Raw genomic sequence first — 26,148 nt, forward strand, 5'->3', positions numbered from 1 at the left:
CAGTCTCACCTGAAGACAAGGATTCTGTTGTTGTTGTTGCTATGTGTGTATGTGAATTACTCCATTAGAACCTTAGAAAACTTGGACAGAGCTTTGTAAATAGCGTCCAAAGCCCCGTTTGCAGGAAGAGTTGGTTGCTCTAGTTTCTATGGCCGTATTCTATCCCTGCTCTAAAAGCTTTAACGGGCACCCTGTCCTAATGGATTAAGTCTGAGCTTCACAACCCAGGTGACGGGTGGGAGAGATGTAGATAAAAGGACAGAGAGAAGAGGTGTGTGGATAAGCCCCTCTTTCCCTCCATGCTTTCCATCCTTCTGGACGGGGGCTTCTCCTTGACATCTTCATATTGAGGGGTCTACAGCCACCACTTCTTTGGGGCCATTATGACATTCTCTGTAGCTCTCAACACAAGACAGAGTGAATAGTGGCACTCAATAAATATTTGCTGGTTGATTTAACCTTAGAGAAAATGGCATTGTCCCTTTTTACTACAGCCTAAACGGACAAGCGTCTTTGTTGTATTGGAGTGTCAGCCACCACCACAAGAAACACACACACACAAAACAAACAAACAAAATGCAGAAGGCTGCAAATAAGAAAAGCGTTTTCTTTGGGGGCTTAAGAATTGCAATTCTGGAGACATAGATTCGTGTAAAACTGAGAGTAATCTGGGGAAAAGAAAGAGTAGGAGCTTACAGAGGCAAAAACTGCGAGTCTCTCCTCTCACACAAGAGAGGAAACATTTGCCCTTAAGGGATGGCTGTCACGAGCTATTTTAGGGTAAGGGTCCGATAAGTATCTTGAGTTTCTGGAACCCTGGGCAGATGTTCTGGATGCCAGCGTTAAGATGATAAGTTGTCTAAAGGTCATCTGGGCTGAGACATGCATAAGTCGCACTTCCTCAGTGGCCTTCTGGCTCCATGTTAGAACTTTTGGCAATACCGACTCCATTTTGACTTTCTGTTCATAGGAGTAATATTTTACAAAGTGTCCAAAACGGCTTTAACAGTAAAAATATACTTTACTGTAGGTTGTCTTGGTCTATCCTTTTGTAAACTAACACTGAGAAAAATATTTTAGTTGAGAATCACTTTGTTCCCTCTACCCTTGACGTATGACACTCACACTTCCTGGGATCCTTGGCCAAGTTTAAATCAACTCTGAAAAATCACTTGTTCAATATTGCCTTTTGGCCATCTGTTGTCATTTATTTTTATTTATTTATAAAAGCAGCTCCCTGGGAGAGCATTACATAGGTAGGAACCAATAATTGTTGGTTGACTGATTATGATTAGAGTGTGTTCTGAATTCAGAGGTTGAATAAAGCCAACATCACAGTTCTCAAGAGGGCGTGTGAGGGCTGATCTGATGCAGGAGGAGCCCAGTCCACAGTGGAAGGGGCAGGTGAGATGCCTGCAGGGCTTCGGACTCCCCCTGATTCCTCATCTACGTAAACTGCTTTGGAACCGACTGTAAACTAGTTAAATGGTTGGCTGGTGACGAACAGATGAAGCAAATAATGAATGTGTACCAGGCGGCACAAGAGATTTAGAGGGATTTGTATCAGTTTTGTAACCAGACTGACACGTGGGAAATAAAATTTATTGTCGCTAAACATTGAACATTACTCTTGAGGACTAAAGTAATGAACACAAGTAAAAATGAATAGCTTTGAACTGACTAGAGCAGCAAGACTTTCAAAGGGGCACTCGAGAGAGAGGAATGAAAGGTTTCTCGCTAACACTCTAGAAAACGTACAGTCACAATTCACCTGTGCAGTAGCATTAGGCTGATTAGAACTGTCCAGATGGCAGGTCAAAGTGCCTAATTATACCCAATGCATTGGCTCTTTCCTCCCAAATTCCAAAGAAAGCATCACTATTTGTTATAATATACATATCAAGGTTTTATATCCCCAAGCTTTTGAGAGCGTAGCAAAAAATTATAATACAGTTTGGGTATTATTAGAAAGGTTTCAATTCAGCGTCTGTGTTGAGTGGTGAATAAACCCATCAGATCTGGAGATATTGCCTTAGAAAACCTGAATGACACCGAGAAGCATTAGTTTTGGGAATAGCCTCCCCAGGAAAGATTTGGAACCTCTCATCACTTGAGAGGTTCCAAATGGGCATGAAATCTGCCAAGTAAATTATTTTCTTGTTGATGTAATTTTAAGCCCACGTAATGAAAGACATTTATTTTTATTTTCTCAATATATTTTTCCTCTCTCAGTTTACCATTAAGTGCATCACAAATCAGTTTTGAACCCCATGGTAAATGTGTTTTTCAGCGCCTCCCCAAGAGGCCCATGTAAACATAGATTGCATGTCTAGGACAATGTCAGGTTTGTCACTTACCAGGGATTGAGTCTCAAACTGCACCTCTCTTTAGGAATAAGATTATTTTTGAACTTCCTACTAAATGCATTTGTCTGCCTTCATTGAGGTAAACTCTAAGAGCTGCGCCTTTGTGTCTTACGGATGCACAGAGGGTAATTAGTATGACAGAAGGAGAGACTTCAAAATGTGGCTTTATGCTGGCACCACCAGATCTGAGTGGTACGTTGCTGTGAGGATTCTAGTTTTGCTCTGCCAGTAACAAGCAGCTGGACTTAGGATCAGCAATCAGCACCTCTAAATCTTAGTTTTTTTCATTTACGAAGGAGAAAAGTGTCTTCCTTCTATTTAGGATGCTCTCTTAGAACCTTTTTACAAAAATCTATCCAACCACCAGCCGTCACTGGATCCAAGAGATTAAAAAAAAAGAAAAAAAAAAAAAAGAAAAAGCGGCACTGAGTAGTGCTGCCCCCTAGAGGTCTCGTCTGGAGCAAGGATTGGAAACCTTTTCCTAAGGGGCCAGAGTAAATGCTTTAGATTCTGCGGGCCAAGAGGCAAAATTGGGTAGTACATAGGTATTTATGTAACCACTTAAAATATAACCGTTAAAGAATGTAAAAACCATTCTTGAGGGGGACAAACACAGCTAGGGGGCTGGATCTGGCCTTGCAGTGGTTGCCCACCCCTGGCCTGGAGGAAGAACAGAAACAGGTGGTCACGGTCTAGTGTGCAAGCGGTGACGATGGAAGTGTGAGGTAAAGGAACCCATTTGGGCTACTCTCTTCCTCAGACTGAGCACACATGCTGGTTACGGTAGCCCTTCCAGCTTGTGGGGGAGCCCTCTGCCTCGCGGGGGACAGGGAGGCCCTCACTGGGCTGTCTTGTCGTTTCACCGCTTTCTCCTCCGTTCTCCCACCTGCCTTTTGCTTTGAGAGCTCTGTTTCTGGGGACCAGGTGAGGAGGCCTGGGGGAGGGAGGAAGGGGCGGAAGAGGCAGCCAGCATGTTCATTTCCCCTGCACCCACACGGTTACTGAGCGGACCCAGATCCCTCCGACTCTTTGGTGCTGCTTCATATGCATTATTTACCTCATCTTTTTGTCACCAGCCAACCATTTAACTAGTTTACAGTCGGTTCCAAGGAAATTTATGTAGGTTAGGAATCAGGAGCCTAAACCGAAGCCCCGAAGACATCTTATCTGTTACCACCTCGACAGATAATGTGTTTTAATAAATTCACTCTGTCTGTCGGGACCCGAGCTGCGCGGCCTATTATCTCAGAGGCCTGTGAACTGCCGTAAGTGTGAAGTGTGGGCGATCAGAAAGCCTCAGATTGTTCTGGAGTTTTTCGCCAACCAGAGTCCGTCATTTGGGGAATTCATTTAAATAGATCGAAGGAAAATATTAAGAGCCTAAAAAATGCATTTAACTCTGCTGCATTTTCCTGTGCTAGGGTGAATTTCATTTCCCCTGGGAAGTGTTACCCTCTGAAGTTGCGGATGACTCAGGCTTTTCCTTTGGGAATTATTAACACATACCATTCATAACAAGCAGTCAGCTCCCAGTGGCAGTCTCTGACTTTCCTCACATTTAAATGGAGTTAACATTGAATAAACAATCTGTTGTCATTATTATTGCTAATATGAATTGAATGCCAGCAACGCATGGCAAAAGCCTTGGAGAAGGCTTTTTCCCCTAATTACATTCTGACCCGGGCTGTGCACGTTATCAGCAGTGATGGGCTTGTCGCTTTAACGTCTAGTCAGACCAGCTCTGTTCAGGGAGATGAAAGCGGAACGGCTAGGCTGGTGACCTGTGGCTAGAGCCCACATGATGAGTGTTGTGGGATATCCTCACCCGTGTGTGGTGAGCTCATCTCTCAAACTGGCGGGGCACTGCTGTGAGGGAGCCTTTTTACGACTAGGTGAGCTGTCATATTGAGAGAGAGAGAGAGAGAGGGAGGCAGGCTGGCTTAATAAAGGTTGACCCACTATCAAAACCATAGTCACAGCAAGTCTGTGTGTGTGTGTGTGCGCGTTGTAGAGGGCACACGTCTGCCACGTAGCCTTAAACCTGGCCCGTCTCCCGTGGACTCGTGTCTGGGTCGTGGAGGACAGAGAAGCCGCTGGCTAACCTGCCTGGGTGTGGGAGGCAGCATGGTGTTAATTGGATTTGGGGCAGCCACCCCTCACCTTCTACTCCATCCCCAACAGCCGCGCCCTCCCTTTTGGCCAACGCAACCTTGTTTTTCTTGAGGGGGTGAGCTAGGGGCTAAAATCATGATTGGTAGACAGGAATGGCAACCTCATTCCTTTCGACAGAGTTTCCCTTTCCAGAGCTCTCCGGAGTCAGGGTGGCCGTGTCTGTGAGGAGTTCTGCCCGAGGCCGCGGAGGGGGGTCTGCAGGTGGGCTTCCGCGAAGATGCGCCCACCTCTCCGCCCAGCTGATGTGTGAAGATACGCTGCTTGTGGCAGTTATCTTTTGAGAAAGGGGTGGCAGGACTAAGAACGCAGGGCTGACGGACGAGAATGACGAAGTCAAGCTGGGAAGAGGCGGGAGGTTTGAGGGCGCCGTGGCGCCGCCGCCCCAGGGGGAGCTCCGCGCAGCCAGACCCCTGGTCACTGAGGCGAGGGGATGCTCTTACTGCTTCCGCCACCGTGAATCGCGCTTTCTCTTTCGGTTGCTTGAAGCCAAACGAGTCCAGCATCGAAGCCGAGAGAGACGCTCTCCCCGACTTCATCCCAGAGCTCGGGGGCGTCTCAGTGCTTCAAGGGCGCCAGCTGAAGAGGCAGCAGGTGCAGCACGGGCGGCCGTGCCGGCTCGGGGCGTGTGCGGCCCCCAGTGGCGGCGGCGGCTAGTGACCCCGGCAGACGCCCCGACTGCGGGCGGGGGCGGCGAAGCCCCGCAGACGCAGCGGTAGCGCCATCACACCGGATGCCTCATGTTGGGGGAACAGAGCAGAAAAGAGAGAGAGAAAAAAAAAAGGCTCTGGTCCACAGCAGCTGACTGGATAGCCGACTTCACTCGTCCGTGAGGACATACACGCCATCTCTGGTATCGCAGGGAGGTTAACTTGCTGCAACACACACCCCCAAAATGTGTAATGGCGCCAACGCAGTGAGAATTTATATTTTGCTCAGGTACCGTCAGTGGTCAGTGGATGGTTGTCCACGAGGTGATCGGGGGCCCAGGAGACTGCCACCCGAAGATTCTGCAGTCGCCTTGGACTGAGTTGTCATTTGCATCGAGCTGGTGGAGGAGGGGAAAACAGAGCATAGAGGAGAGATGCCTGTCTTCTTATGAGCCTCATCACCCCTGCCCCCACTTCACGGTGAGTGTAAGTCCCGCGTCTCCACCTAACTGCCAAGGGGGTGGGCCCTGGGTTTCCCTGGCTGCGCAGCTGCTTCCCAGTTGCAGCTTCCTGTCATGAAACAGCAGAGTGGATTCCTATGGGCGGTCGCTGCCACATCCAGTTCTTTCTGGAGACACTTGTTAAGGGGTGGAATCGGGGTGGGGCAGATCCTTCGCAGGGGCCTTGGCGTCCTGAAGGGGCGGGGAGGGGGGTAAGTCAGTGACACATAGGTAACAAGGCCAGTGATTTGCCCGTTTGTCTTCTAAATGCAGAAGTGGCATTTCCCCCTCTTCCTTGGAATTACCTGCTTGACTACATAAAATTACCAAATAATTTAAGATACCCCTTTCTTTTGCCTAATTATTTAGGTCTGGTATGGCCATCCAGAATTTCATTTAAGATGTAACTTAAATCGTATAACAACAGTTTAAACTGTTAATATTTGCACCTGCCAAGTCCTTTCATTTAGGAACAAAGCCCTTAAAAGCATGTGGTAGCTCTTTTTTTCTTTTTAAAGGATTTTGATGACTGCCTGGCTTATGACTACCAAGAAATGGAATTTCAAAATGAGCATCAGACTTATTTTTCAAGTGCCTTGGCATAAATGCATTTCTACCCATGTAATAAAGTAATTTTCTCTTGTGTGACAAATATAGCACTAAGGAAGAATGAGGCTTGTCTGGCAAAATGGCTTTTATTAATCTCCTAATGTTTTTATTTGTTGTAGAATTATGATTAGTTTCAAGAGAGTAGCAAACAGGTTATGATCAGAGTTGAATATTATTGCTATCCAGATCCCTTTGGTTAATACAGGCTGTTTATTTCAAAAACAAAATGCTCCCATTAAGAAAAATCAGCGATAATGGCCTGACTTTATTATCAAGAAATTATACCTGTTATGTAAACCTTGCTAATTATAAGTGCTTGAATTCATTTGGGTGATATAGCAGATGAAAAAGGCCGTTTATTAGGAGAAGTACTTGGCGTTTGTACCAGCATAATAAAACTGAAATAATAAAAAACAATCTAAAGAAAGAAGAAATGTTAATGAGGAATGGAATTTGCCGAGGAATGAATTACACCAGGAGACAACATGGAGTGTGGGATTAACACCGGGTGCTTCATCTTGGAAACGGATTCCCCTCTGCCTCCTTGAGCAGCCGGTCCTCCTTTCCCCTCTTCTCAGTTTCCTCCTTAATTTTTCCCAGGTGACCTGATGCCTGCACCGGCGCCAGCTTCCACTGCCCTCTTGCTCAGGGTCCAGCGTGCCTTCTGACCATCACCGCCTGGATGTTCTGTAGGAACCTGAGCTTGACACGTCCACGTGGAATTGATCTCTTGTCCTCTTTTTGAATTGTCTGTCCTAACCTGACTATCACAGTGTCACCCTTGACCCTCCCTCCCTCCCCCCGCATATCCAATAAGTCACATCGTCCTGTTTCCAGCTGGACATTTCTCTCTCAAATCCAGCTTCTACACTCACTGCCACTGCCTTAGCCTGGGCCGTCACCATTTCTCGTTTTAATGACTATAATCTTATCTACAGAACCAGATTTAGGATGTAATCATTAAAATAATTTTATCTATATCTTCTATAGTCCTTTTATGTTTAAGTTGTTCCTTCAACTCTTTGTTTTGAAATTATTTCAAACCTACAGAAAAACTGAAATAAAAGAACAATGAATAGATGCGTAAGCTTCAACTTGTATCTCAGCAACTGTCGATACCTTGCCCCCTCACTCTCTGCTCCTTTCTCCCCCTCATGGTCTGTTCCCCACACCTCTGCACAGGCAGAGCCAGCCCTGCTCAGGCTCCCTAGGGCTCTGTGGCTTGGGATGGGCAGGGACACTGGCATTGCCGTCTGTTTCTGCTGGTCCGACTTGGATGGGACAGGGTGTTTCGGGCAGCAGTGGAGGGAGGCAGCAGAAGAGAAGGGGTCACTTCAATGCAGGACGTTGTGAGCCTTGGTGAACCAGCAGCACCTGCCCGGGTGCCCGGGTGCCCGCACCGGGGAGGAGACCATTCTCCCCAGGTGCAGCCTGGCCACCGGAGGGCTCAGGGCGGCGCCGGAGTGTCAGGTGAGATGGGGGCCCTCAGAGATGGGGGCCTTCAGAGTATCTTCGCAGAGGATCCTGGCAGCTGTGGCAGGGTCCAGACACCTCCCTCAGATGGCTCTTTGACAGTGGACATTTGGAGCAGAGGGGTGTGAGCAGACGTGTTTCTGAGCATAGAAACTTTGGAGAGTCTTAGCATGGGTGAGACTTTGGGGAGATGGAGGCAGCTGCATGAAAATGGCGGCTAGGAACCAGCAAGATGGGGGCATTGTTGTCACTGTGACCTCACAGGCTGGTGACGCTGGGGACAACTGGGTTACTCAAGGACAGAAATAAAGATATTAAAAGAAATAAAGCTGCAAGGGGAACATTTCCTTTCCCCTACAGTTCACCATGCCCTAATTATTCAGAAGTAACTCCTAGGGCAGACGCCATTCCACTCTTTCCTTTTGCTCGTATCCATGCGGTATAAACACATGTGACAATCTGCCTGCTTGGCCAGGTGATGCTCAAAGCCATTGAGGACTATTAGCTCTGATTTTATTTTAATAGAAGTAAAGTATTTTTGTCTGAATGAACTATATTGCTTTGCCTTTCAAGTCATTAAAGAAAAAACTCCTAAATCCTTTCTGCCTCAAAAATATTGCTGAGTTTATTTATTTTAAAATAAATCTGCTTTCTACCAAAGGCAATTAGGTACAAGCTGCAGACTGCATTTTCCAAAGATGGCAGTGACGATGGCTCCCACCCCAGGTGCTCTTACGGTGTGACTACCATCTAACGGTAAGCTCTGTGTCCCCTCTTCTTGCACCTCGGTCAACCTTTGTGACTGCCTTGACTAGTAGAGTGTGGTGGAAGTGATGCTCTGTGGCTTCCGAAGCTAGATCATTAAAAAGCCATGCATTTGTGCTTTACTCTGCTGAGACATTTGCTCTTGGTGTCAGAGCAGGCAGAGAGCTAGACGTGAGCAGAGAAAGGGGGACACAGACCAAATGGCAGGAACTGGGCAGCAAGGAGGGGCACAGGCCAAATGCAGGAAACCACACATCATGTAAGCACCGGGGGTCCCTGGGCAGAGAAAGAAAAGCAGGAACCTTTGGGCTGATAAGGGATCATGCTTTTTGAGGGGACAAGTGGCCTGGAGCAGAACAAAGAAAGGTGAGAAAAAGCAGGAATTTCCAGTGTCCAAATGTAACCTTTTGCTCATTATGCCCTCATTTCAATAAAATTAGCCTTGCAGATCAGAAGTACCCATCACGCACTGATGCCATGACACTTCTGATCCAGACTGAATAAGGACAAAAATCCCTCCCCTCTTTGGGAAGGTGGGGTTGGGATGACAATCAGGGACTATGACCCCAAGCCCTTCCCTCCCCAGTGAATATTCCGCCCATTCATTTTTACACCCTATGTAGCTAACTTGCCAAAGAAACTCAGGGCAGCTGCTCACCTGAGCCTGCCCGCTCTCCCCTGAGAGTGTACTATCCATCCTTTAATAAAGCCTCACTTTACTTTTTTTAACCACTACGTCGTGTCTCTGAAATCTTTCTGGGACGGGACAAGAACCTGGAACACCGGTTGCATCTATCGGCAACATTGGCACCCAGCTGCCATGTTGTGAGGAAGCCCAGTTAGCCGGCATGGAGAGACCGAGCAAAGAGCCCTGTAAAGGTGTTTCAGCCACCAGCTCGGCTGAGATCCCAGCTGACCACTTAGCATCAGTCACCAGTCATATGACGAGAAATCCTGCCAGATGAGTCCATTCTGCTGTTGAGTCAACCTTCAGCCTTTGAGGCTTCCTTGTTGAATACTCAGCTATCAGAGAGCAAAGGAAAGCCCTCCCTGCTGTGCTCTGTTCAAACTCCTGACCCGCAGAATCTGTGAGGCCAATAAAATGGCTGCTTTATGCTGCTGCGTTTGGGGTGTTGGCTTTGCAGCCTTAGTAGCTGGACTAGGACACACACACTTTGGGTCTGTTGATAACTCTGTGAATTTTGATCATCTTAACATCCTTTATAAGGAAGTCAAGTTGAAGGCATTTTCTTTATCCCGTATCGTTGTGGTCTTAATTTGAGAACTGTCTCTGTGAAATTCTGTAGTTCAAACGTGCCTAGATCATCAGGAGAACCTCTTTGTGGGCTAATTTCCCCAGGAGTCATAGGGATCATGCGACAGTGACAAACCCTATGGTAGATGACATGATGTTATAATGTAATGACTTAAAAACCCCCAAAGCTCTGTTATGGTTTGTAGCTTACCTTCCCTAAAGTTATTTCTTTTATTTCCTGACTGTGTGAAGTAGTGCACATGAAAACGAAGACCCTTAGTAAGCAGGGGTACATACAGGTATTATTTGGTTATTATGATTTAAAAAACCATACGTCCTTGTAATCACTATTTTGAAATTTTCCTTTTTGATAGTAATGATGTAGGAGAACAGACATGGGGCGTGAGGAGGGCCGAGTCCCAGGTCTCGGTTGAGCCCCTGGGACGTGCCCCGCCAAGCGTGGGTCCTTGGCTTCGTACAGGAAAGGATTCCAGTGCAAGCCACAGTTGAGTGAAGGTAGATTTAATCAGAGAGATACACTGAAAGGCCATGAGGTGTGGGGGTTGGGTGCTCAGATTAAAAGTAGGTACACACTCCATGGACAGAATGCAGGCCATCTCTGAAGAGGGAGAGAGAGGGGCAGCCACGAGGCGCTGTGTTGCTGGTTTTTGTGGGCTTGGTGGCTTCACATGCTAATAAGTGGAAGGACCAGTCTAAGTAGCCTGGGGAAGGGGCTGGGATTCCCAGGGAGTTGTCCATTTCCCACTCTTTGACCTTTTGTGGCCAGCCTTGGGACCGCTGTGGTGCCTGCGGGCATGTTATTCACCATGTTAATGTATTACAATGGACGTATAATGAAGCTCCAGATCTGCTAGAAGTTAAATCTCTCCTCATCCTGAGCCTCAAGGCCTCCTGGGGGTTGAATCTTTCACCATTTTGATGTTAATTGCTGTGGCCTTCCTTGAATGGCTGTGCCCTGCCCTCTTCCTGTCTCAGTAAGACTGGTAACTCATGATTTTTAAAAGAAATCTGTGTTTTTAGATGGTATCTGACAACATCCATCACTCAGTCCTATCAATTTCACTTTCTGTCTCTTGAACCTGCCCAGTTCTCTCCATCTCTACTTCCACAATTTCTTGCTTACACTGCTTCTAACTTCTCTTTTTACCAGAATATCTGGAGTTAGCCAAATTAGAGGTTAAAGAATAGTTATCTACAAGAATGCCCTCATTTCAGACACCAGCTGCAAATTCAGAGGTCCCCAGTGGCCACCTCTAACCAAACTTTGGAGTTTGTCTTGAGGCTTCATTATGTAGGCATGGTTGAGGGAATCACTGACACCAGTCTCCAGTCCCCTCCCCCGTCTTGGAGGTCAGGCTAATAAAATGTATTTTAAAACCTCAGCCTCTAATCACACAGCTGGTCTTTCTGGTGCCCAGGCCCCATTCTGAGTCATCTCGGAGGTCTACCAGGAGTCACTTTGTTAGCACAAACAATCACTTGAGGTCTGATGCACCCCTTATGAATAACAAAGACACTCCTACCATCAGGAAATTCCAAGGGTTTAGGAGACTATCTCCTAGGAACTGGAGACAAAGGCCAGATAAAGTCTGTATTACATGCCACCTACCTTGGCCTCCCTCTAATCTATTACGTGTTTACCTGACCTCCTGAAAGGGGAACAGACAAAACTGATCACTAGGAACTGCAATCTTAAGACCCCAAGAATATCGTGTTATTGACTGAACTTAACACTTTTTAAAAGAGTATTCTTCCTTGCAGAAGCATGGCTGCCTTTGCAGAACTCTGGATCCACAAAAATTTTATGGTAGCAGTGGGCCAGCAATAGCTGACAAGATTTTGTGAACAAAAAATACTGCAAACCATATCAGTAAACAAAGAATGCTGAAGCCATCAAGTCATCAGCTGCCGCCATCCCCCAGTGAAGACAAGCCTGCAGCCTGGCCTCTGCAGCCACTCACAATGGTGCACCTGAGGGGACTCAATAAGAAAGGACAGGATATTGGCCCTAGGTAGCTAGGTGCTTGTGAAAGGAATGAATTCAGTGAGCCCAAATGTTTGCTTCCTCCCATACATAGAAAAGCATTAAATTCTTTAATTTGAGATGCCTGGTTTTCTCCAGTTAACAAGTAATCCTTTAATGTTCCAACTACCAGGTCTTTGTTGTGAAGCACCTGTATATCCTAGCTCCTCCCTACCTCTTCGGAGCAGTCCCTCAGACCCATCTGAGGGGCTGTCATCCCGGCTTGAGTCCTCCCGCCAAATAAAACAACTCTCAACTTTTAGGCTGCGCGTTTATCTCAGTCGACAGTTTGCAGGCTCTGTTTTCAATAAGACTGTTATATTACAGTGAGAAGCAATGGAAATGGCGATTGGTTAGACCCAGTTGACATTCTGCTAGGATAAGGGTGCCAGACTGAACCCCGGCTCCCTTGGACTATACAGGCCCTTGGGGTTCCTGAACGGTTTGCCTGGGATGGAGGGAAGTCTGAGGATCTCTGCTCTGGGTGCCTCAGAAATTTTTGTAAGAGGGCTTGTTCTGGGGTCGGAGTCGACCTGAGAATGCAGCTCCTCTGAATAGGAAAGTGGTTGTGTACTTTTTGGTTGACAAAGAGGTAGAAATACGCAGTGGGTGTATATTCCTACTTGGTTCTTTGAGTTCATGTTTTTGGTTAGGAAAAATTCCTGCTGGGCTCTTTAAGGTGGGTAGTATTCTTGATTTTTAAAGCTGTTGCAAGTTTTGCATTTTTGTTTAATGCTTTCCTGGGTAGTTCAGTAGGAAGAGGGGGCAATGTACTGGCCACTATCATAACCTGAAGTCTTCTAGGTCCTATTAATGATTTATTCATTTAGCATGTGCTTTTTTGGCCTATATTAGGTTCTGAAGATACAAAGATCAATAAGATGAAGTTTTTGCCCTTGAGAAATAGGATTTATTATAAAGAGGGTGGTGGACCCTTCTTTCCTTCCAGGTCATGGAAATTCAACTACAGCCCTTGGAGCAAAGGGAGGATAAGAGTGTACTTGAAATTTATTTCTTGATTTTGTGAGAGAAGTTGGGGTGTATCTTTGGATATTGTGTGTAATTCTAGAATTTTAGCTTGAGAAGGGTATAGAGAACACCCGGTTAAAATCTTCCTTTTTTTTCCTATTATAAAACTTGTAGTAAAATATATATGACATGAAATTAATACTAACTGTTTTTATGTGTACGGTTCAGTGGTATTAAACACATTCGTGATGTGCAGCCATCACCACTGTCCATCTCTAGAATTCTTTTCTTCTTGTAAAATGGAAGCTCTATACCTATTAAACAGCTCCCCTTTCTCCACCCACCCCCCTCATCCCCCAACATCCCCAGCTCCTAGCAACCAACATCCTGCTTTCTGTTTCCATTTTATTTCATTGAGTTATAGTCAGTTTACAATGTTGTGTCAATTTCTGGTGTAGAGCACAATTTTTCAGTCATACATGAACATACATATATTCATTCTCACATTCTTACCTTTCTGTTTCTATGATTTTGACTACAGTAAGCACCTCATGTAAGTGGAATCATACACTACTTGTCTTTTTGTGATTGGCTTATTTTATTTAGCATAATGTCCTCAAAGTTCATGTATGTTGTAGCATTTCTTCCTTTTTAAGGCTGAATAATGTTTCATCACGTATATGTGTGTGTGTGTGTGTCACATTTTGCTTATTTATTCATCCTTTGGTGGACATATGGGTTACTTCCTTGTTTTAGCTATTATGAATAATGCTGCTGTGACCATGGGTGTGCAAATCTCTCTTCAAGATCCTGCTTTCATTTCTTTTGGATGTATACCCAGAAGTGGAATGGCTGGATCATTGTAATAGTTCAATTTTTAATTTATTACAGAACTGCCACACTGTTGTCCACAGCCACTGTTCCACTTTACACTCCCAGCAACAGTGCACAAGGGTTCCAATCTCCCCACAGCCTTGCCAATGCTTGTTTTCTGTTTTGTTGATAGCAGCCATCCTAATGGCTGTGAGGTGGTAACTCACTATAGATTTGATTTGCATTTCCCTAACGATTAGTGATGTTGAGCATCTTCTCATGTGCTTATTGGCCATTTGTGTATCTTCTTTAGAGAAATGTCTGTTTAAGTGCTTTGCCCATTTTTAAATCCAGTTGTTTGTTTTTGTTGTTGAGTTTTAGGAGTTTTCTATATATTCTGCATACCATTCAGATATATGATTTATTGCCTTTTTACTCTGTGGATATTGTATTTTGATGCACAAAATTTAAAAATTTTTACGAAGTCCAATTTGTTTACTTTTTTTTGTTGCTTATGCTTTTGATGTCAGTCAGATCTAAGAAATCACTGCCAAATACAATGTTGTGAAGTTTTACCCTGTGCTTCCTTTTAAGAGTTTGAAGTCTTACATTATGGTCATGGATCCATTTTGAGTTAATTTTGGTACACGGTGTTTGATAATGTTCCAGCTTCATTCTTTACTGTGTGGATATCCATTTTTCCCCAGCACCATTTGTTGAAGAGGCTTTCCTTCCCCATTGAATGGTCTTGACACCCTTGTCAAAAATCATTTGACCATAAATGTGAGGGTTTATTTCTGTGCTTTCTATTCTATTCCATTGGTCTATATGTCTGTCTTTTATGCCACCACCACACTGTTTTGATTATTATAGTTTTGTGGTAAGTTTTGAAGTCAGGAAGTGAGAGTCGTTCACCTTTGCTCTTGTTTTTAAAGATCGTTTTGGTTATTTGGGGTCCCTTGAGATTCCATATACATTTTAAGATGGGTTTTTCTATTTCTGCAAAATATATTTTTGGGGTTTGATAGGGATTGCATTGACTCTGTGAATTGCTTTGTGTAATATTGACATTGTAACAATATTAAGTCTTCCAATCTGTGAAGTTTTCACATCCATAGGATGTGTTTCTATTTATTTGTGTCTTCTTTAATTTCTTTCAGCAATGTTTTATAGTTTTAACTGTACAAATCTTTCCCCTACTTGGTTAAATTAATTCCTAAGTATTTTGTTTTTTGATGCTGTCATAAGTGGAATTGTTTTTTTAGTTTCCCCTTCAGACTGATCATTGTTAGAAATGCAACCGATTTTTTTGTGTTGACTTTATATCCTGCTGCTGTGCTGAATTTATTTTGTTTATTAGTTCTGTTTTTTTTTTCCCCTTCTTTTTTTAAAAGTCCTTTCTAAGGTGAGAAAACAGAATCTCAGAATGAAGTGACTGGCCACCAAAGTCACATGCTCTCTGATGTCCAGTTCAGTCCTCCATCCTCTGCATTGGCAAAGACCTACTGAATGCTCTCTGTAGATGTGAATGTGAGTGTGGTGTGTGCAATCCATATAAACAGAAGAATCCAGGAATATTATATTCCATCAACAATAAAGATTCATGTAAAAATGACAATTTGATCTTGACATAAAATGCTTCCACAATTGTCTTTGCTTTTTCTTCTTTCCTTATCCTTTCAGGTCTTCTGATTGCATTATGATGTGAATCTTTACATTCTATCAATTCTCCTTGCTTCTAAGATAGCATTTCTATTTTTAAAAAAGGGGTTCACTGAGGGCAGCTGTAGCAGCAGTGGAGGGGCTGGGCATATTAGCCAGTACTCTATTGGTGGCAAGTGAAAGAAACTGAACTTGAACTCGGGAAAGCAGAAAAGGGCAGGGTCAGAGTTGGCAGTGGGGAGAACTGGAATCAGGGACCTGAGCTCTGTGATGGCTCCTACTCTTCATTGCTTGTCTTGGCTTCTTTGAGCATCAGCCTATTTGCTCCGACTGGCTTCTTATGTGGCTGGGGTCATTGCTGCTGCAGCACCAGCCTCACATATTTACAGTTCCAGGACCAGAGAGGAAAGATTCTCTTTCCTCAGCTCAAGCTTGGAAAAAACAGCCCAGCCTAGAATTCTGATTGGCTTGACTTGGGTCACACGTCTATTCCTGGACCAATGCCAGTAACAGGACTGAGACTATGATGGGTCCATTTTGGATCAGGTGCCTCCTCTTAGCACTTGATGGAAACACTCATTAGAACCACATGGTTTGAAAAAGCATCTACCTGCAGATGCTGTTCTGGGTGATGTTTTAATAAAATGTTTTGAAGTTCTCTTTTTCTCTGTTTCCTTATATTTATGTGCTTACAAAATGACAGCATGGAGAGAGAGGCCTCTGTTGGGCCCTAATCTCTCCCTGTCTCATGGCTGCACCTGAACATTCTTCTCTTTCTTCTTCTTTTTTAATCTTTTTTTTTATATAGTGGCTAACATTTATAAACCTTCAAACTCCAAAATTTATTCCTTCCCATCCCCTTTCCCTGGCAACCATAAGATGGTTTACTATGTCTGCGAGTCTGTTTCTGTTTTGCAGATGAGCTCATAGTGGAATTAAAAAAAAAAAAGAACACAAATACAAAAGAGAAACAGACTCATAGTCATAGAATACAAACTTGTGGTTGCCCGGGTGAGGTGTGTGGGAAGGGACAGGCTGGGAGTTCAAAATTCGTAGATACTGACAGGGATATATAGAATAGATAAACAAGATTCAACTGTATAGCACAGAGAAATGTATACAATTATACTGTATAGCATAGGTAGCTCACAGTGAACAAGAATGTGATAATCAATACATGTATGTTCATATATAACTGAAAAATTGTGCTCTACACTGGAAATGGACACATTATAAACTGAGTATAAGTTAATAAAAAAATTAAACAATAAATTAGAAATAAATAGAAAGAAAAAAAGTTGAGGTATATTTATACAATGGAATACTACTATGCCATGAAAAGGAATAAAATAATGTCACTTGCAGCAAAATGGATGGACCTAAAGATCATCATTCTAAGTTAAGTAAGCCATAAAAAGAAAGAAAAATACCACAGATCACTCATATGTGGAACGTTAAAAAAGAAAGGACACTATGAACTCATCTACAATAGAGAAACAGACACGCAGACTTAGTATATAATCTTACGGTCACCAGAGAAAGGGGGTGTGAAAGGAGAAATTTGGTCGTTTACAATCTACAAATCTAACTCATATATAAAGAAAGATTTTTAAAAATCTTCTTCTGTATAACACAGAGACCTCTGCTCAATATCTCATACTAACCTACAATGGAAACACTGCCAAAGCTACCACCTGAAGAACCAAGAGGAAAAAGAGGAGTCAGTTATCCTAGGCTACAGCCCAGTTCCTTCACAAGTCCTTGCCGGACGCCCCCACTGCCACTGCCCACTGACAACACTGCCCCCTCCTGCCAGGAAAAGGCCGACATGAATACATGCACCTAGTGAACATGGGGCGACAGAGGCCGCCTCCAGAACAGGCCACGGGGGAGGCGGGAGCGAGTCCACCTGCTCCCCCAGCCCCTGGCCACCACTGCCCGCTGACAGCACTGTGCCCGCCTCCCGGGAGCGAGCTCATCTAGAAACAAGTGTCCCGGGAATCTGGGGCAGCAGCGGAGAGATGGGTGCTGCCCTTGACAAACTGGTATATTTGCTCCCCCAACTCCCCCACATCCTGGCCTGGGGGCGGCCTCTGCTGCCCTAGCGTCGTGGAACACACTTCTTCCTGCCAGCCTGCTCCTAGGAGGCAGGCACAGTGCAGTCACAGGTTGGCAGCAGTGGTAACGGCAGGATTGGGGCTGCTCCGTGCCAACTGGGGGTTTGCTCGCACATCTGGCTGTGACTCCTGCCACCCCCCCACACCGACTGCACTGTACCTGCCTCCCAGCAGCAGGCTGACTTGTACCCTGCATCCTGCGAACGTGGGGCAGTAGAGGCCACCACCAGGCCAGGCCGCGGGGGAGACGGGAGCAAGATGACCAGAGCAGAGAATCCAGGGCAGGCCCCCTACACACATCTCGGTCACCACCCCCTCACTGTGCAGGCCTCCCAGGAGCAAGCGAACCAGGAGACATGCCTCCCGTGAACCTGGGGCATTAGAGGCCGCCCCCAGGCCAGGCCGCGGGGAAGGCGGGAACAAATCCCCCGGCTCTCACAGGGTAGCCCCCCTTATTCCACCTCCACAGCTGCCACACCTGCCATCGTCCCCGCTGCTCCCTGACTGGACCATACAGGGCTCTAGGGCGCAGTCTGACCTAAAGACGAACCTTCGGCAGCAGAGACCTACCCCGCCAGGCCGCGGAGGAGATGGGGGCAAATGACTGTCTCCCACTCGGCAGCCCCCTCCCCATGCCGCCAGGGCTACGGCCTCTGCCAACTTCCCAGCCCCCTGGCCGCACTGCGCCCGTGGTCTTACTAAAAGTGGGTATAGAGGGAACATGTCTCAACATAATAAAAACTATTATGACAAACCTACAGTCACCACAATACCCTACCAAGAGAGCGGAAAGCCTTTCTGCTAAGTCTTTTTTGTTATTTAACCTTCACACTAGATTTATAAGTGACTTCACCACCACCAGCATTACAACAGGAGAGTATTCGGAATGGAACACATTTTTATTTTACCAGGGGCTTTTATGCTTTCCTAAGTTTTCCTGTTACTAATTTGCATCATTTCATTTCCTCTTGAAGAACTCCTTTTAGCTTCTCTCGTGAGGCAATGATAGTGGTGATGAACTTCTTTAGCTATTGTTTGTCTGTAAAACTCTTTCTCTCTCCTTTAATTCTGGAGGATAGCTTTGCCAGGTAGAGGATTCTTGGCTGATAGTTTTTTCTTTCAGCACTTTGAATATAAAACACCGTGAGAACTCTCTTCTGGCCTGCAAAGTTTCTGCTCAAAAGTCCACTGGCAGTCTTATGAGCATCCCTGTATCATAATAAGTTGCTTTGCTCTTGCTGCTTTTAAGACTGTCTCCTTGTCTTTAACTTGTGTTGGATTACAATGTGCCTCACTGTGGGATTCTTTAGATGCAGCTTATTTGGAGTTCTGCGCTTCCTGGGTCAGGACGTCTGTTTCTCGCCCCAGTTTAGGGAGGTTTTCAGCCATTATTTCTTCCAATAGGCGTTCTGCCTCTTTTCCTCTCTCCTCTCCTCTGGAACCTCTACAATGTCCATGTTCACCTGCTTGGTGGTTCCTGAAAGGCCACGAAGTATCTTCACTCTTCACTCTTTTTCCTTCTTGCTCTCTGCCTGAATAACTTCTACTGCCCCATTTTCAAGTTTGTTGATCATTCCTTTTGTTCAATCTAGTCTACTATTGAACCTCTCGACTGAATTTTTCAGTTTGATTATTTTTATTCTATTTCTCAGTTCTATGATTGCTGTTCCGTACTTCTCAATATTTTCTGTCTGTTGTTGAAGTTTTCACTTTGTGCATGCTTTGCTCTCCTGAATCAGTGAGCATCTGTATGACTGGCATTTTGAGCTCTCTCTCAGGCAGGTCATTTCTTTCTGTTTCATTATCGTGAGTTTCTGGAGATTCAGCTTCTTCTTTTGTTTGAATCTACTCCCCTGCTTCTTCATTTTCCTTGACCCTCTGTGTTGGTTTCTGCACATTAGATAAAACCGCCACCTCTCCCAGTCTGGGTGGAATGGTCTCCTGGAGGAGTTGAACCCTGGCAGTCAGCCAGCCCTGAGCTCCTGGTTGTGTCTTAAACCTCTGCCATTGTCTGAACTGCTCTCTTTGTTTTCAGTGGCTCCCTAGACCCATCAGTTTTCCAAAGGGGAAACTCTCAGGCAGCGCTAAATATGGGTTGACTGGAAGTTGGACCCTCAGACAGGACTGAGAAGTGTGTAATGAAGCCCTTTCTGTGGAGAAACTGGGAGATCAGTGTTTTGACTTGCTCACCCCGTGCTGAGCTGTGGGGTATAGCTGGGGGGCATTCCTGTGTCCATTTAAAAAGTGCACCTTTGTTTCAGTCCTGTGGGACTCGGGAGTCTAAGTCCTGCAGGCTACCAAACCTGGGTGACTAGGGGCCCATCTCTCGAATGGCAGCTGTAAAAGCTGGGGCACTAGACGTGTGGACAGACTCCTCCCAGGGAGATGCTTGCTTTTACTGTTGGAGTGAGCCAGAGGGAGAAGGCGGGGCTCTGGGGAGGGTCACAGCTGGCACCTGTGTGTGTGCTAACTAGATGCTGGGCCCCAGGAGGCCCTTTGCAAAGTCTGCAACCAAACCCCTTCCAGGCAAGTGGAAGCTGGAAGATCACATTTCTACCTGCAACCTCTGAGCTGGGGCCTAGGGGAGTAGCCCAGCGGGTGCTGGTGCTCCCACTGGCTCCCTGTTGGCTGCATTCCTGTGGGACTGGTGGACACAGGCCCTGCTGACTTTCAGAGCACAGTGACGTGGGAGCTTGTTGTTCAGTTCAGACCCCTCGCTCCACAGGGAGAAGCTGGGAGTTGGGGGGCCCCTCAATTGCAGGGCACTGCGCTGGGGGTGGGGTTGATGGAGGGGATGTGCCTTTCCTACCCCTTCTGACGTGGGTGTTTTCTGTTACCTGATGTGTAGGAGTCACTCAGCCAGGCTCTGGGTTTCTCTCAGAGGCAACTGCTCCACGAATAGCCGTGTACTCAGTGCCTCTGTGGTAGAAGGGACATTCAGGAGCCTCAAGTTACCATCTCTGTCCTTTGAAGTTCTTTCTGGAACTTCAGACCCGTATCTCCCAACTGTGCATTTGACAGCTCTGTTCGGATGTGTCACAGCACCTCAAACCTCGCTCATCCGAGGTAAAGCTCGCCCGGGCTTCCCCGCCCCTAAAGCCTGCCCCTCCCGTGGTGCCCATCTTAGGTGACGGGAAATCCCACTTGTTACCGAGTCCAAACTCATTCTGCTCGCCGCACGACAGGCCAATAAAACGGGAGATGAGGGGCTGGGCAAGGATAGTGACTTTATTCGGAAAGCTGGCCGACCGACAGGATGGCAGACTAATGTCTTGGAGAACCATCCTACTCCAGTCAGAACACAGTCTCCTTTTATACAGAAAAACAGGGGAGGCGGTGTGGATGGTTGTTGCAAACTTCTTGCCACAGGAAGCCTTTGTTCCTGCAGCTGTCCATGTGAGTCAGGCCCTGGTGTCCCTGTAAACCTCCAACAAACAAAGGCTATTTTCTGTTTTGCAACCTGCCATCTCTACATCAGTGTGCAAGTGCTAACATCCCAGAACGGGCTCTCCTGTACGTTTCAGGCTAAAGGCAACACTGCTTTACAAAAGGTGCAGAGCTAGCAAGACGAAGCCTGGAAAACAAGGCACAGTGGTGAAAGCCACAGGAACAGATCCAACATGGAGTCCCATTTGTTCTTTTCCGTTACAGAGGGACACGGTGACAGCCTCCTGGCAGTTGGCCGGAGGCGTGGCCTGCTGAGAGCAGCCTGGTGATTGGCCGGACAGGACGCAGGGGTCACAGGGAGGCATTGTGATGCACCACGGGCGGTTATAAAAGCCGGCGCCGCTGCCAAGGTGAACCATAGCAGAGATGGCCTTTCTGGTTCTCCTGCTACTTGTGGCCACGTCCTCGACCGCCTTCTCCACACCCACCTCTGACACACTCCATGCCCATTCCTCTTGCCCCGGGCCCCTCACCCACACCGAGCACCCTACTCCCACGCTAGGGTCCGCCTTCGGGCCCCTCTGCGGGCCAGCAAGCCCGCGTACCCGCAGCCGGCGCCTCCTGTACCGGCATGGGCTGGCCTGGCTCCTCTCCTGGTTCCAGCCCCATGGTGGGGGATCGGGCACCAACAAGACCACAGCAAACCCCTGCCCATCCTGGGACTGTCCCTCCCAGGCCTCTGCTGTCCCAACACGGCTTTACACCAGCCAGCCGAGTGACCACGGAGACACACTGGACAGAGGGCAGCTGCTGACTCCTGTGCCGCACTTCCCAGGACCTCCTCCAACTGAGCCGCGGGTATCCGGCCCCAAGCCTCATGTGGACGCAGCGCGTGTCATCCTTTGCCTCTGGCCGTCGTCACCTCTGCCGGTCCCGGGTCAGCTGGCAGGAAGAGGCTGCTATATCGTGCCTGAAGAAGACATCCTGCCGGTCCTCACGCGTGCCGTCCCCTACCTTGGCCCTGGCTCCCTTGGCCCTGGTTCCCTCCCTGACTCTCAGCCCCAACCTCCTCCACGAAGGGAAGAACGGGTAGCACCAGTCCAGCCTGCCCTACAGCCAGCCAGCCAGACCGGAGCCCAAGACACAGACCGGAACCGGAAACCTGGACCCAAAGGCCGTCCTGTCCCTGACGCAGACTGGAAACATCCCAGGCCACCAGCCCAGGCCAGGCTCGAAACACCGCTGCTGTGGCCGGAGCAGTCGCGTCAGTGGTGGTCCAAGGAGGCGACGGTGGGCTTTGGCAAGGGCAGGCACTCCAACGTCACCATTTCGGTGCCCGGGACCCTTGAGAGCGTGGTCCTCCTCCTCATGGGTCACTGGGCCGAGGCGCCGGCAGGCCCCTGGGCTGGGGCCACATTCCACCTACCATCGTGGTTCTATAACAGCTGCGGGGTCATCTTTGTCCTCAGAGTCATCTTGGGGAGGAGAAAGGGGCCAGCAGAACAGGAGCCCCGGGTCGTGGCAGGGAGGGAGGGGCGTGGGCACATTCCATCGGAGCCCCTGGCCCTGAGCATGGAGGAGTCCTTGGCTGAGCTCCAGAGGCTGCTGGAGAGGAATTACGAGCTGGACTGGGAAGCGGAGGCCTTGCAGCAGCAGGAGTGGTGGGGCAAGCAGGAGGCTGAGGTCAATGAGATCAAAAGGGCCTTGGAGGGTTTGCTCCACGAGGTGTTTTAACTCTCCCCTCGGGTGGGGGGGTGAGTTGGGGGGGAAGGGGGTGGGGGGCATGGGAGGAGAGCTTCCCATGTATGTGGATTGTCAATAAATAACGTGTTGGAATGCAAAACGTGTCCACGAGTGATGGGGGCCCCGGGAACCGCATCGCACGGAGTCCTCACACCCTTCAGCGGGCTGGTGTCCACTAGGCAGGTGCCTCCGTGGTTGTGAACTACAGAGCCAGCACCACGACACCCTGCCCGACCTCCTGGTGCCAGCGCTGAGCGGGGTGCCTTTGGATGGAGACAAACCAGGTGGCAGGTCTGCTCCCGGCGTTTCTCCAAAGACTGCTTCCGGCCTGAGGCAGCCAGTTGGTCGCAAAACTTAGGTTTCCACCTGACGTTCTGGCTCTGCCCTCCAGCCATGGCGGCAGTGCCCCTCCACCCCAGGGTCCTGCATGGGGCAGGCCTTGGATGATCGATCACGGGGGAGGGACCAGAGGCAGGAGCTCTACTCTCTGCTGCTGGGTGGGGGCACGGGGAGAGGGGGCGCAGACAGCTGGCCGTGCGCTCAGAGCCACAGAAGCCCTACAGGACCGGGGGCGGACCTGCTCTGGCTGCTCTAGGTTGGAGGAGCGGCGGGTGGACAGAGCAAGGCAGAGCAGCTTTCAGGTGGGAACTGGGAGACCAGAGGGTGCTGGCGGACGTGGAGGGAAGTGGCTGCTTCCAAGAGGCGGAGCTGAGAATCGGTGATTAGTAGGGCACTGAGGGACTGCGGGGCGGCAGCTCAGGTGGGGTGGGATCCATCTCCCAGGAGCCACCCCAGCAGAGTCCCCTCTCACGTCCTCGACCAGCTGCGAGACCAGAGAGTGACCGAGTCAGTGTCCTCTGATCCAGAGGGGGCAACACGGCCCACCTGGCAGGGCGCTCCTCGCAGCAGGGTCTGACATAAACCTGAGGTTGGTCACAATGGGACGAAACAGCACTGAGTTTCACAGAGTTGACAAAACGTCTTACTCACGCAATTGAGTCTAACTAGTCACCGAAAAATATCACTGTCCCTTCTGCATACATCAGAACACGTTTTAAGACAAGTAAGCCACAAAAAGAAAGGAAAATACCTTAGACTGCTCATATGCGGAAACCAAAAGAAAGAAAGGACACTATGAACTCACCTACAAAACAAAGATTCGCAGACACAGTAAACAATCTTATGGTTACCAGGGAAAGCGGGTGGGAAAAGAGAAACTTGGTCGTTAGAGCTTTACAAATGTAAGTCACTATATATAAAGATAGATTTTTTAAAAGTTTCCTCTGTATAACACAGAGACCTCTGCTCAATATCTCATAATAACCTATAATGGAAAAACACCACAGCCACCACCTGAAGAAGCAAGTGAAAAAAGAGGAGAGTCAGTTATCCTGGGCTGGAGCCCAGTCCTTCACAAGTCCTTGCCCCGCCCCCCCCCCACCGCCACTGCACCCTGAGCACACTGCGCCCTCCTCCCAGCACCAGGCTGACATGAATACATGCACCCAGTGAACCTGGGGCGACAGAGACCACCCCCAGGACAGGCCACAGGGGAGGTGGGAGAAGTCCACCTGCTTTCCCAGGGCAACCCCCATCCCCTGGCCACCACTGCCCCCTGATAGCACTGCGCCTGCCTCCCGGGAGCCACCTCACCTGGAAACAAGTGGCCTGGGAATCTGGGGCAGTGGCAGGAAGACGGGTGCTGCCCTTCATGAAGTGGTATATTTGCCCCCATCTCCCCTGCGACATGACCTGGGGGCAGCCTCTGCTGCCCCAGCTTTGCTGGAGGCACCTCCTCATGTCAGCCTGCTCCTGGGAGGCGGCTGGGGTGTGGTCAGTGGGCAGTGGTAGCTGGTAGGGGGACTGTCCTGTACGAACCTGTGGATCTGCTTCAATCTTCCCTGCATCCTGTCCAGGGGCGGCCTCTGCCGGCCCAGTTTCCCGGGACTCATGTTACAAGTCAGTCTACTCCTGGGAGGCTGGGGCCCTGAGGTCAGGGGGTGGCAGTGGTGGTAGAGGCGGTTGGGACCAAGGTCACCCCGTGTGAGCCCGGGGATTTGCTCCCACTTCCCGCTGTCCCTGCTGCCACCCCCCACACTGACTGCACTGTGCCTGCCTCCTAGCAGAAGGCTGACCTGTACCTGGCATCCCATGAACCTGCGGCAGCAGAGGCCACCACTATGCCAGGCCATGGGGGAGACGGGAGCAAGATGACCAGAGCAGAGCATCCAGGGCAGGCCCCCAATACCTGCCCCCGTCACTGGCCCCCAAAACCCCTGACCACACCGTGCAATCCTTCTGGGAGCAAGGTAACCAGGAGACATGATTCCCACGAACCTGGGGCATTACAGGCCGCCCCCAGGCCAGGCCGCGGGGAAGGTGGGAACAAATCCCCCAGCTCTCACAAGAAAGCCCCCCCTTATTCCACCTCCACAGCTGCCACACCTGCCATCGTCCCCGCTGCTCCCTGACTGGACCACACAGGCCTCTAGGGAGCAGTGTGACCTAAAGACGAACCTTGGGCAGCAGAGACCGCACCCCGCCAGGCCGCAGAGCAGATGGGGGCAAATGACTGCCTCCCACTCGGCAGCCCCCCTCCCCATGCCGCCAGGGCTACGGCCTCTGCCATCTTCCCAGCCCCCTGGCCGCACTGCGCCCGTGGTCGTACTAAAGTGGGTATAGAGGGAACATGTCTCAACATAATAAAAGCTATTATGACAAACCTACAGTCACCACAATACCCTACCAAGAGAGCGGAAACCCTTTCCGCTAAAATCTGGAACAAAAGAAGGATGCCCACTCTCACCACTTCCATTCAATATCGTTTTAGAGTTCCTAGCCATAGCAATCAAATGAGAAGAAGAAATAAAAGGGATCCCAGCTGGAAAAGTAAAGGTCAAAGTGTCATTATATGTGGGTGACATGATGCTACATATAGAAAACCCTGAAGGCTCCACACACAAACTACTAGAGCTACTACCCGGCAAGGCAGCAGCACACAACATCCACACACAGACGTCAGGGGCCTGGCTTCACACGAAAGTAATAAACACTTTTAAAATTGCATCCAAAAAATAAAATACTTAGGAATAAATCTGACCAAGAACGTGAAAGACTTACATGCGGAGAACTACAAAACACTGACTACGGACATTAAAGAGGACTTAAGGAACGGAAAGATATCCCAGGTTCTTGCACTGGAAGAATTAATATTGTTAAAATGGTCATCCTGCCCAGAGCAGTCTGCAGATGTAATGCGAACCCTATCATATCACCCAGGGCGTTTCCCACAAAACTGCAACAAATCATCCTAAAATTTATATGGAATCGCAGAAGACCCAGAGTTACCAAAGTTCTACTGAAGAAAAAGACCGAAGCTGGAGGAACAACCCTCTCAGACTTCAGACAATCTTACAGAGCTATAGTCATCCATGGTATTTGTAGAAGAACAGACATATGGATCACTGGAACAGAACAGAATGCCCAGAAATAAACCCCCCAACCTTTGGGCAATTAATCTTTGACAAAGGAGGCAAGAACATACAATGCAGCAAAGACAGTCTCTTGAGCTAGTGGTGTAGGGAAAACTGGACAGCTGCATGTACATCAATGAAGTTAGCCTACTC

The 26,148-nt window shown here is 48.2% G+C and overlaps 2 long non-coding RNA genes across 4 annotated transcripts in view; one reads left to right on the plus strand and one right to left on the minus strand.

The window, feature by feature from the left end:
- The window catches only part of LOC140700092 (uncharacterized), a 33,571-nt gene extending 26,227 nt beyond the window's left edge, over nucleotides 1-7,344 (plus strand). The window contains exons 1-3 of one of the 2 annotated variants that reach the window (XR_012078293.1): nucleotides 5,270-5,388; nucleotides 5,475-5,665; nucleotides 6,895-7,344. This is a non-coding gene — a long non-coding RNA (uncharacterized lncRNA). Of the gene's footprint in view, nucleotides 1-5,269; nucleotides 5,389-5,474; nucleotides 5,666-6,894 lie in introns of those variants that run through there. The other variant, XR_012078292.1, reaches the window with a different exon arrangement.
- Nucleotides 1-26,148, minus strand: part of LOC140700093 (uncharacterized) — a 180,540-nt gene that overhangs the window by 4,607 nt on the left and 149,785 nt on the right. The gene's annotated exons all lie outside the window — the stretch shown is intronic.

The sequence above is a fragment of the Vicugna pacos genome, chromosome 12, assembly GCF_048564905.1.
Source record: "Vicugna pacos chromosome 12, VicPac4, whole genome shotgun sequence".
NCBI lineage: Eukaryota > Metazoa > Chordata > Mammalia > Artiodactyla > Camelidae > Vicugna > Vicugna pacos.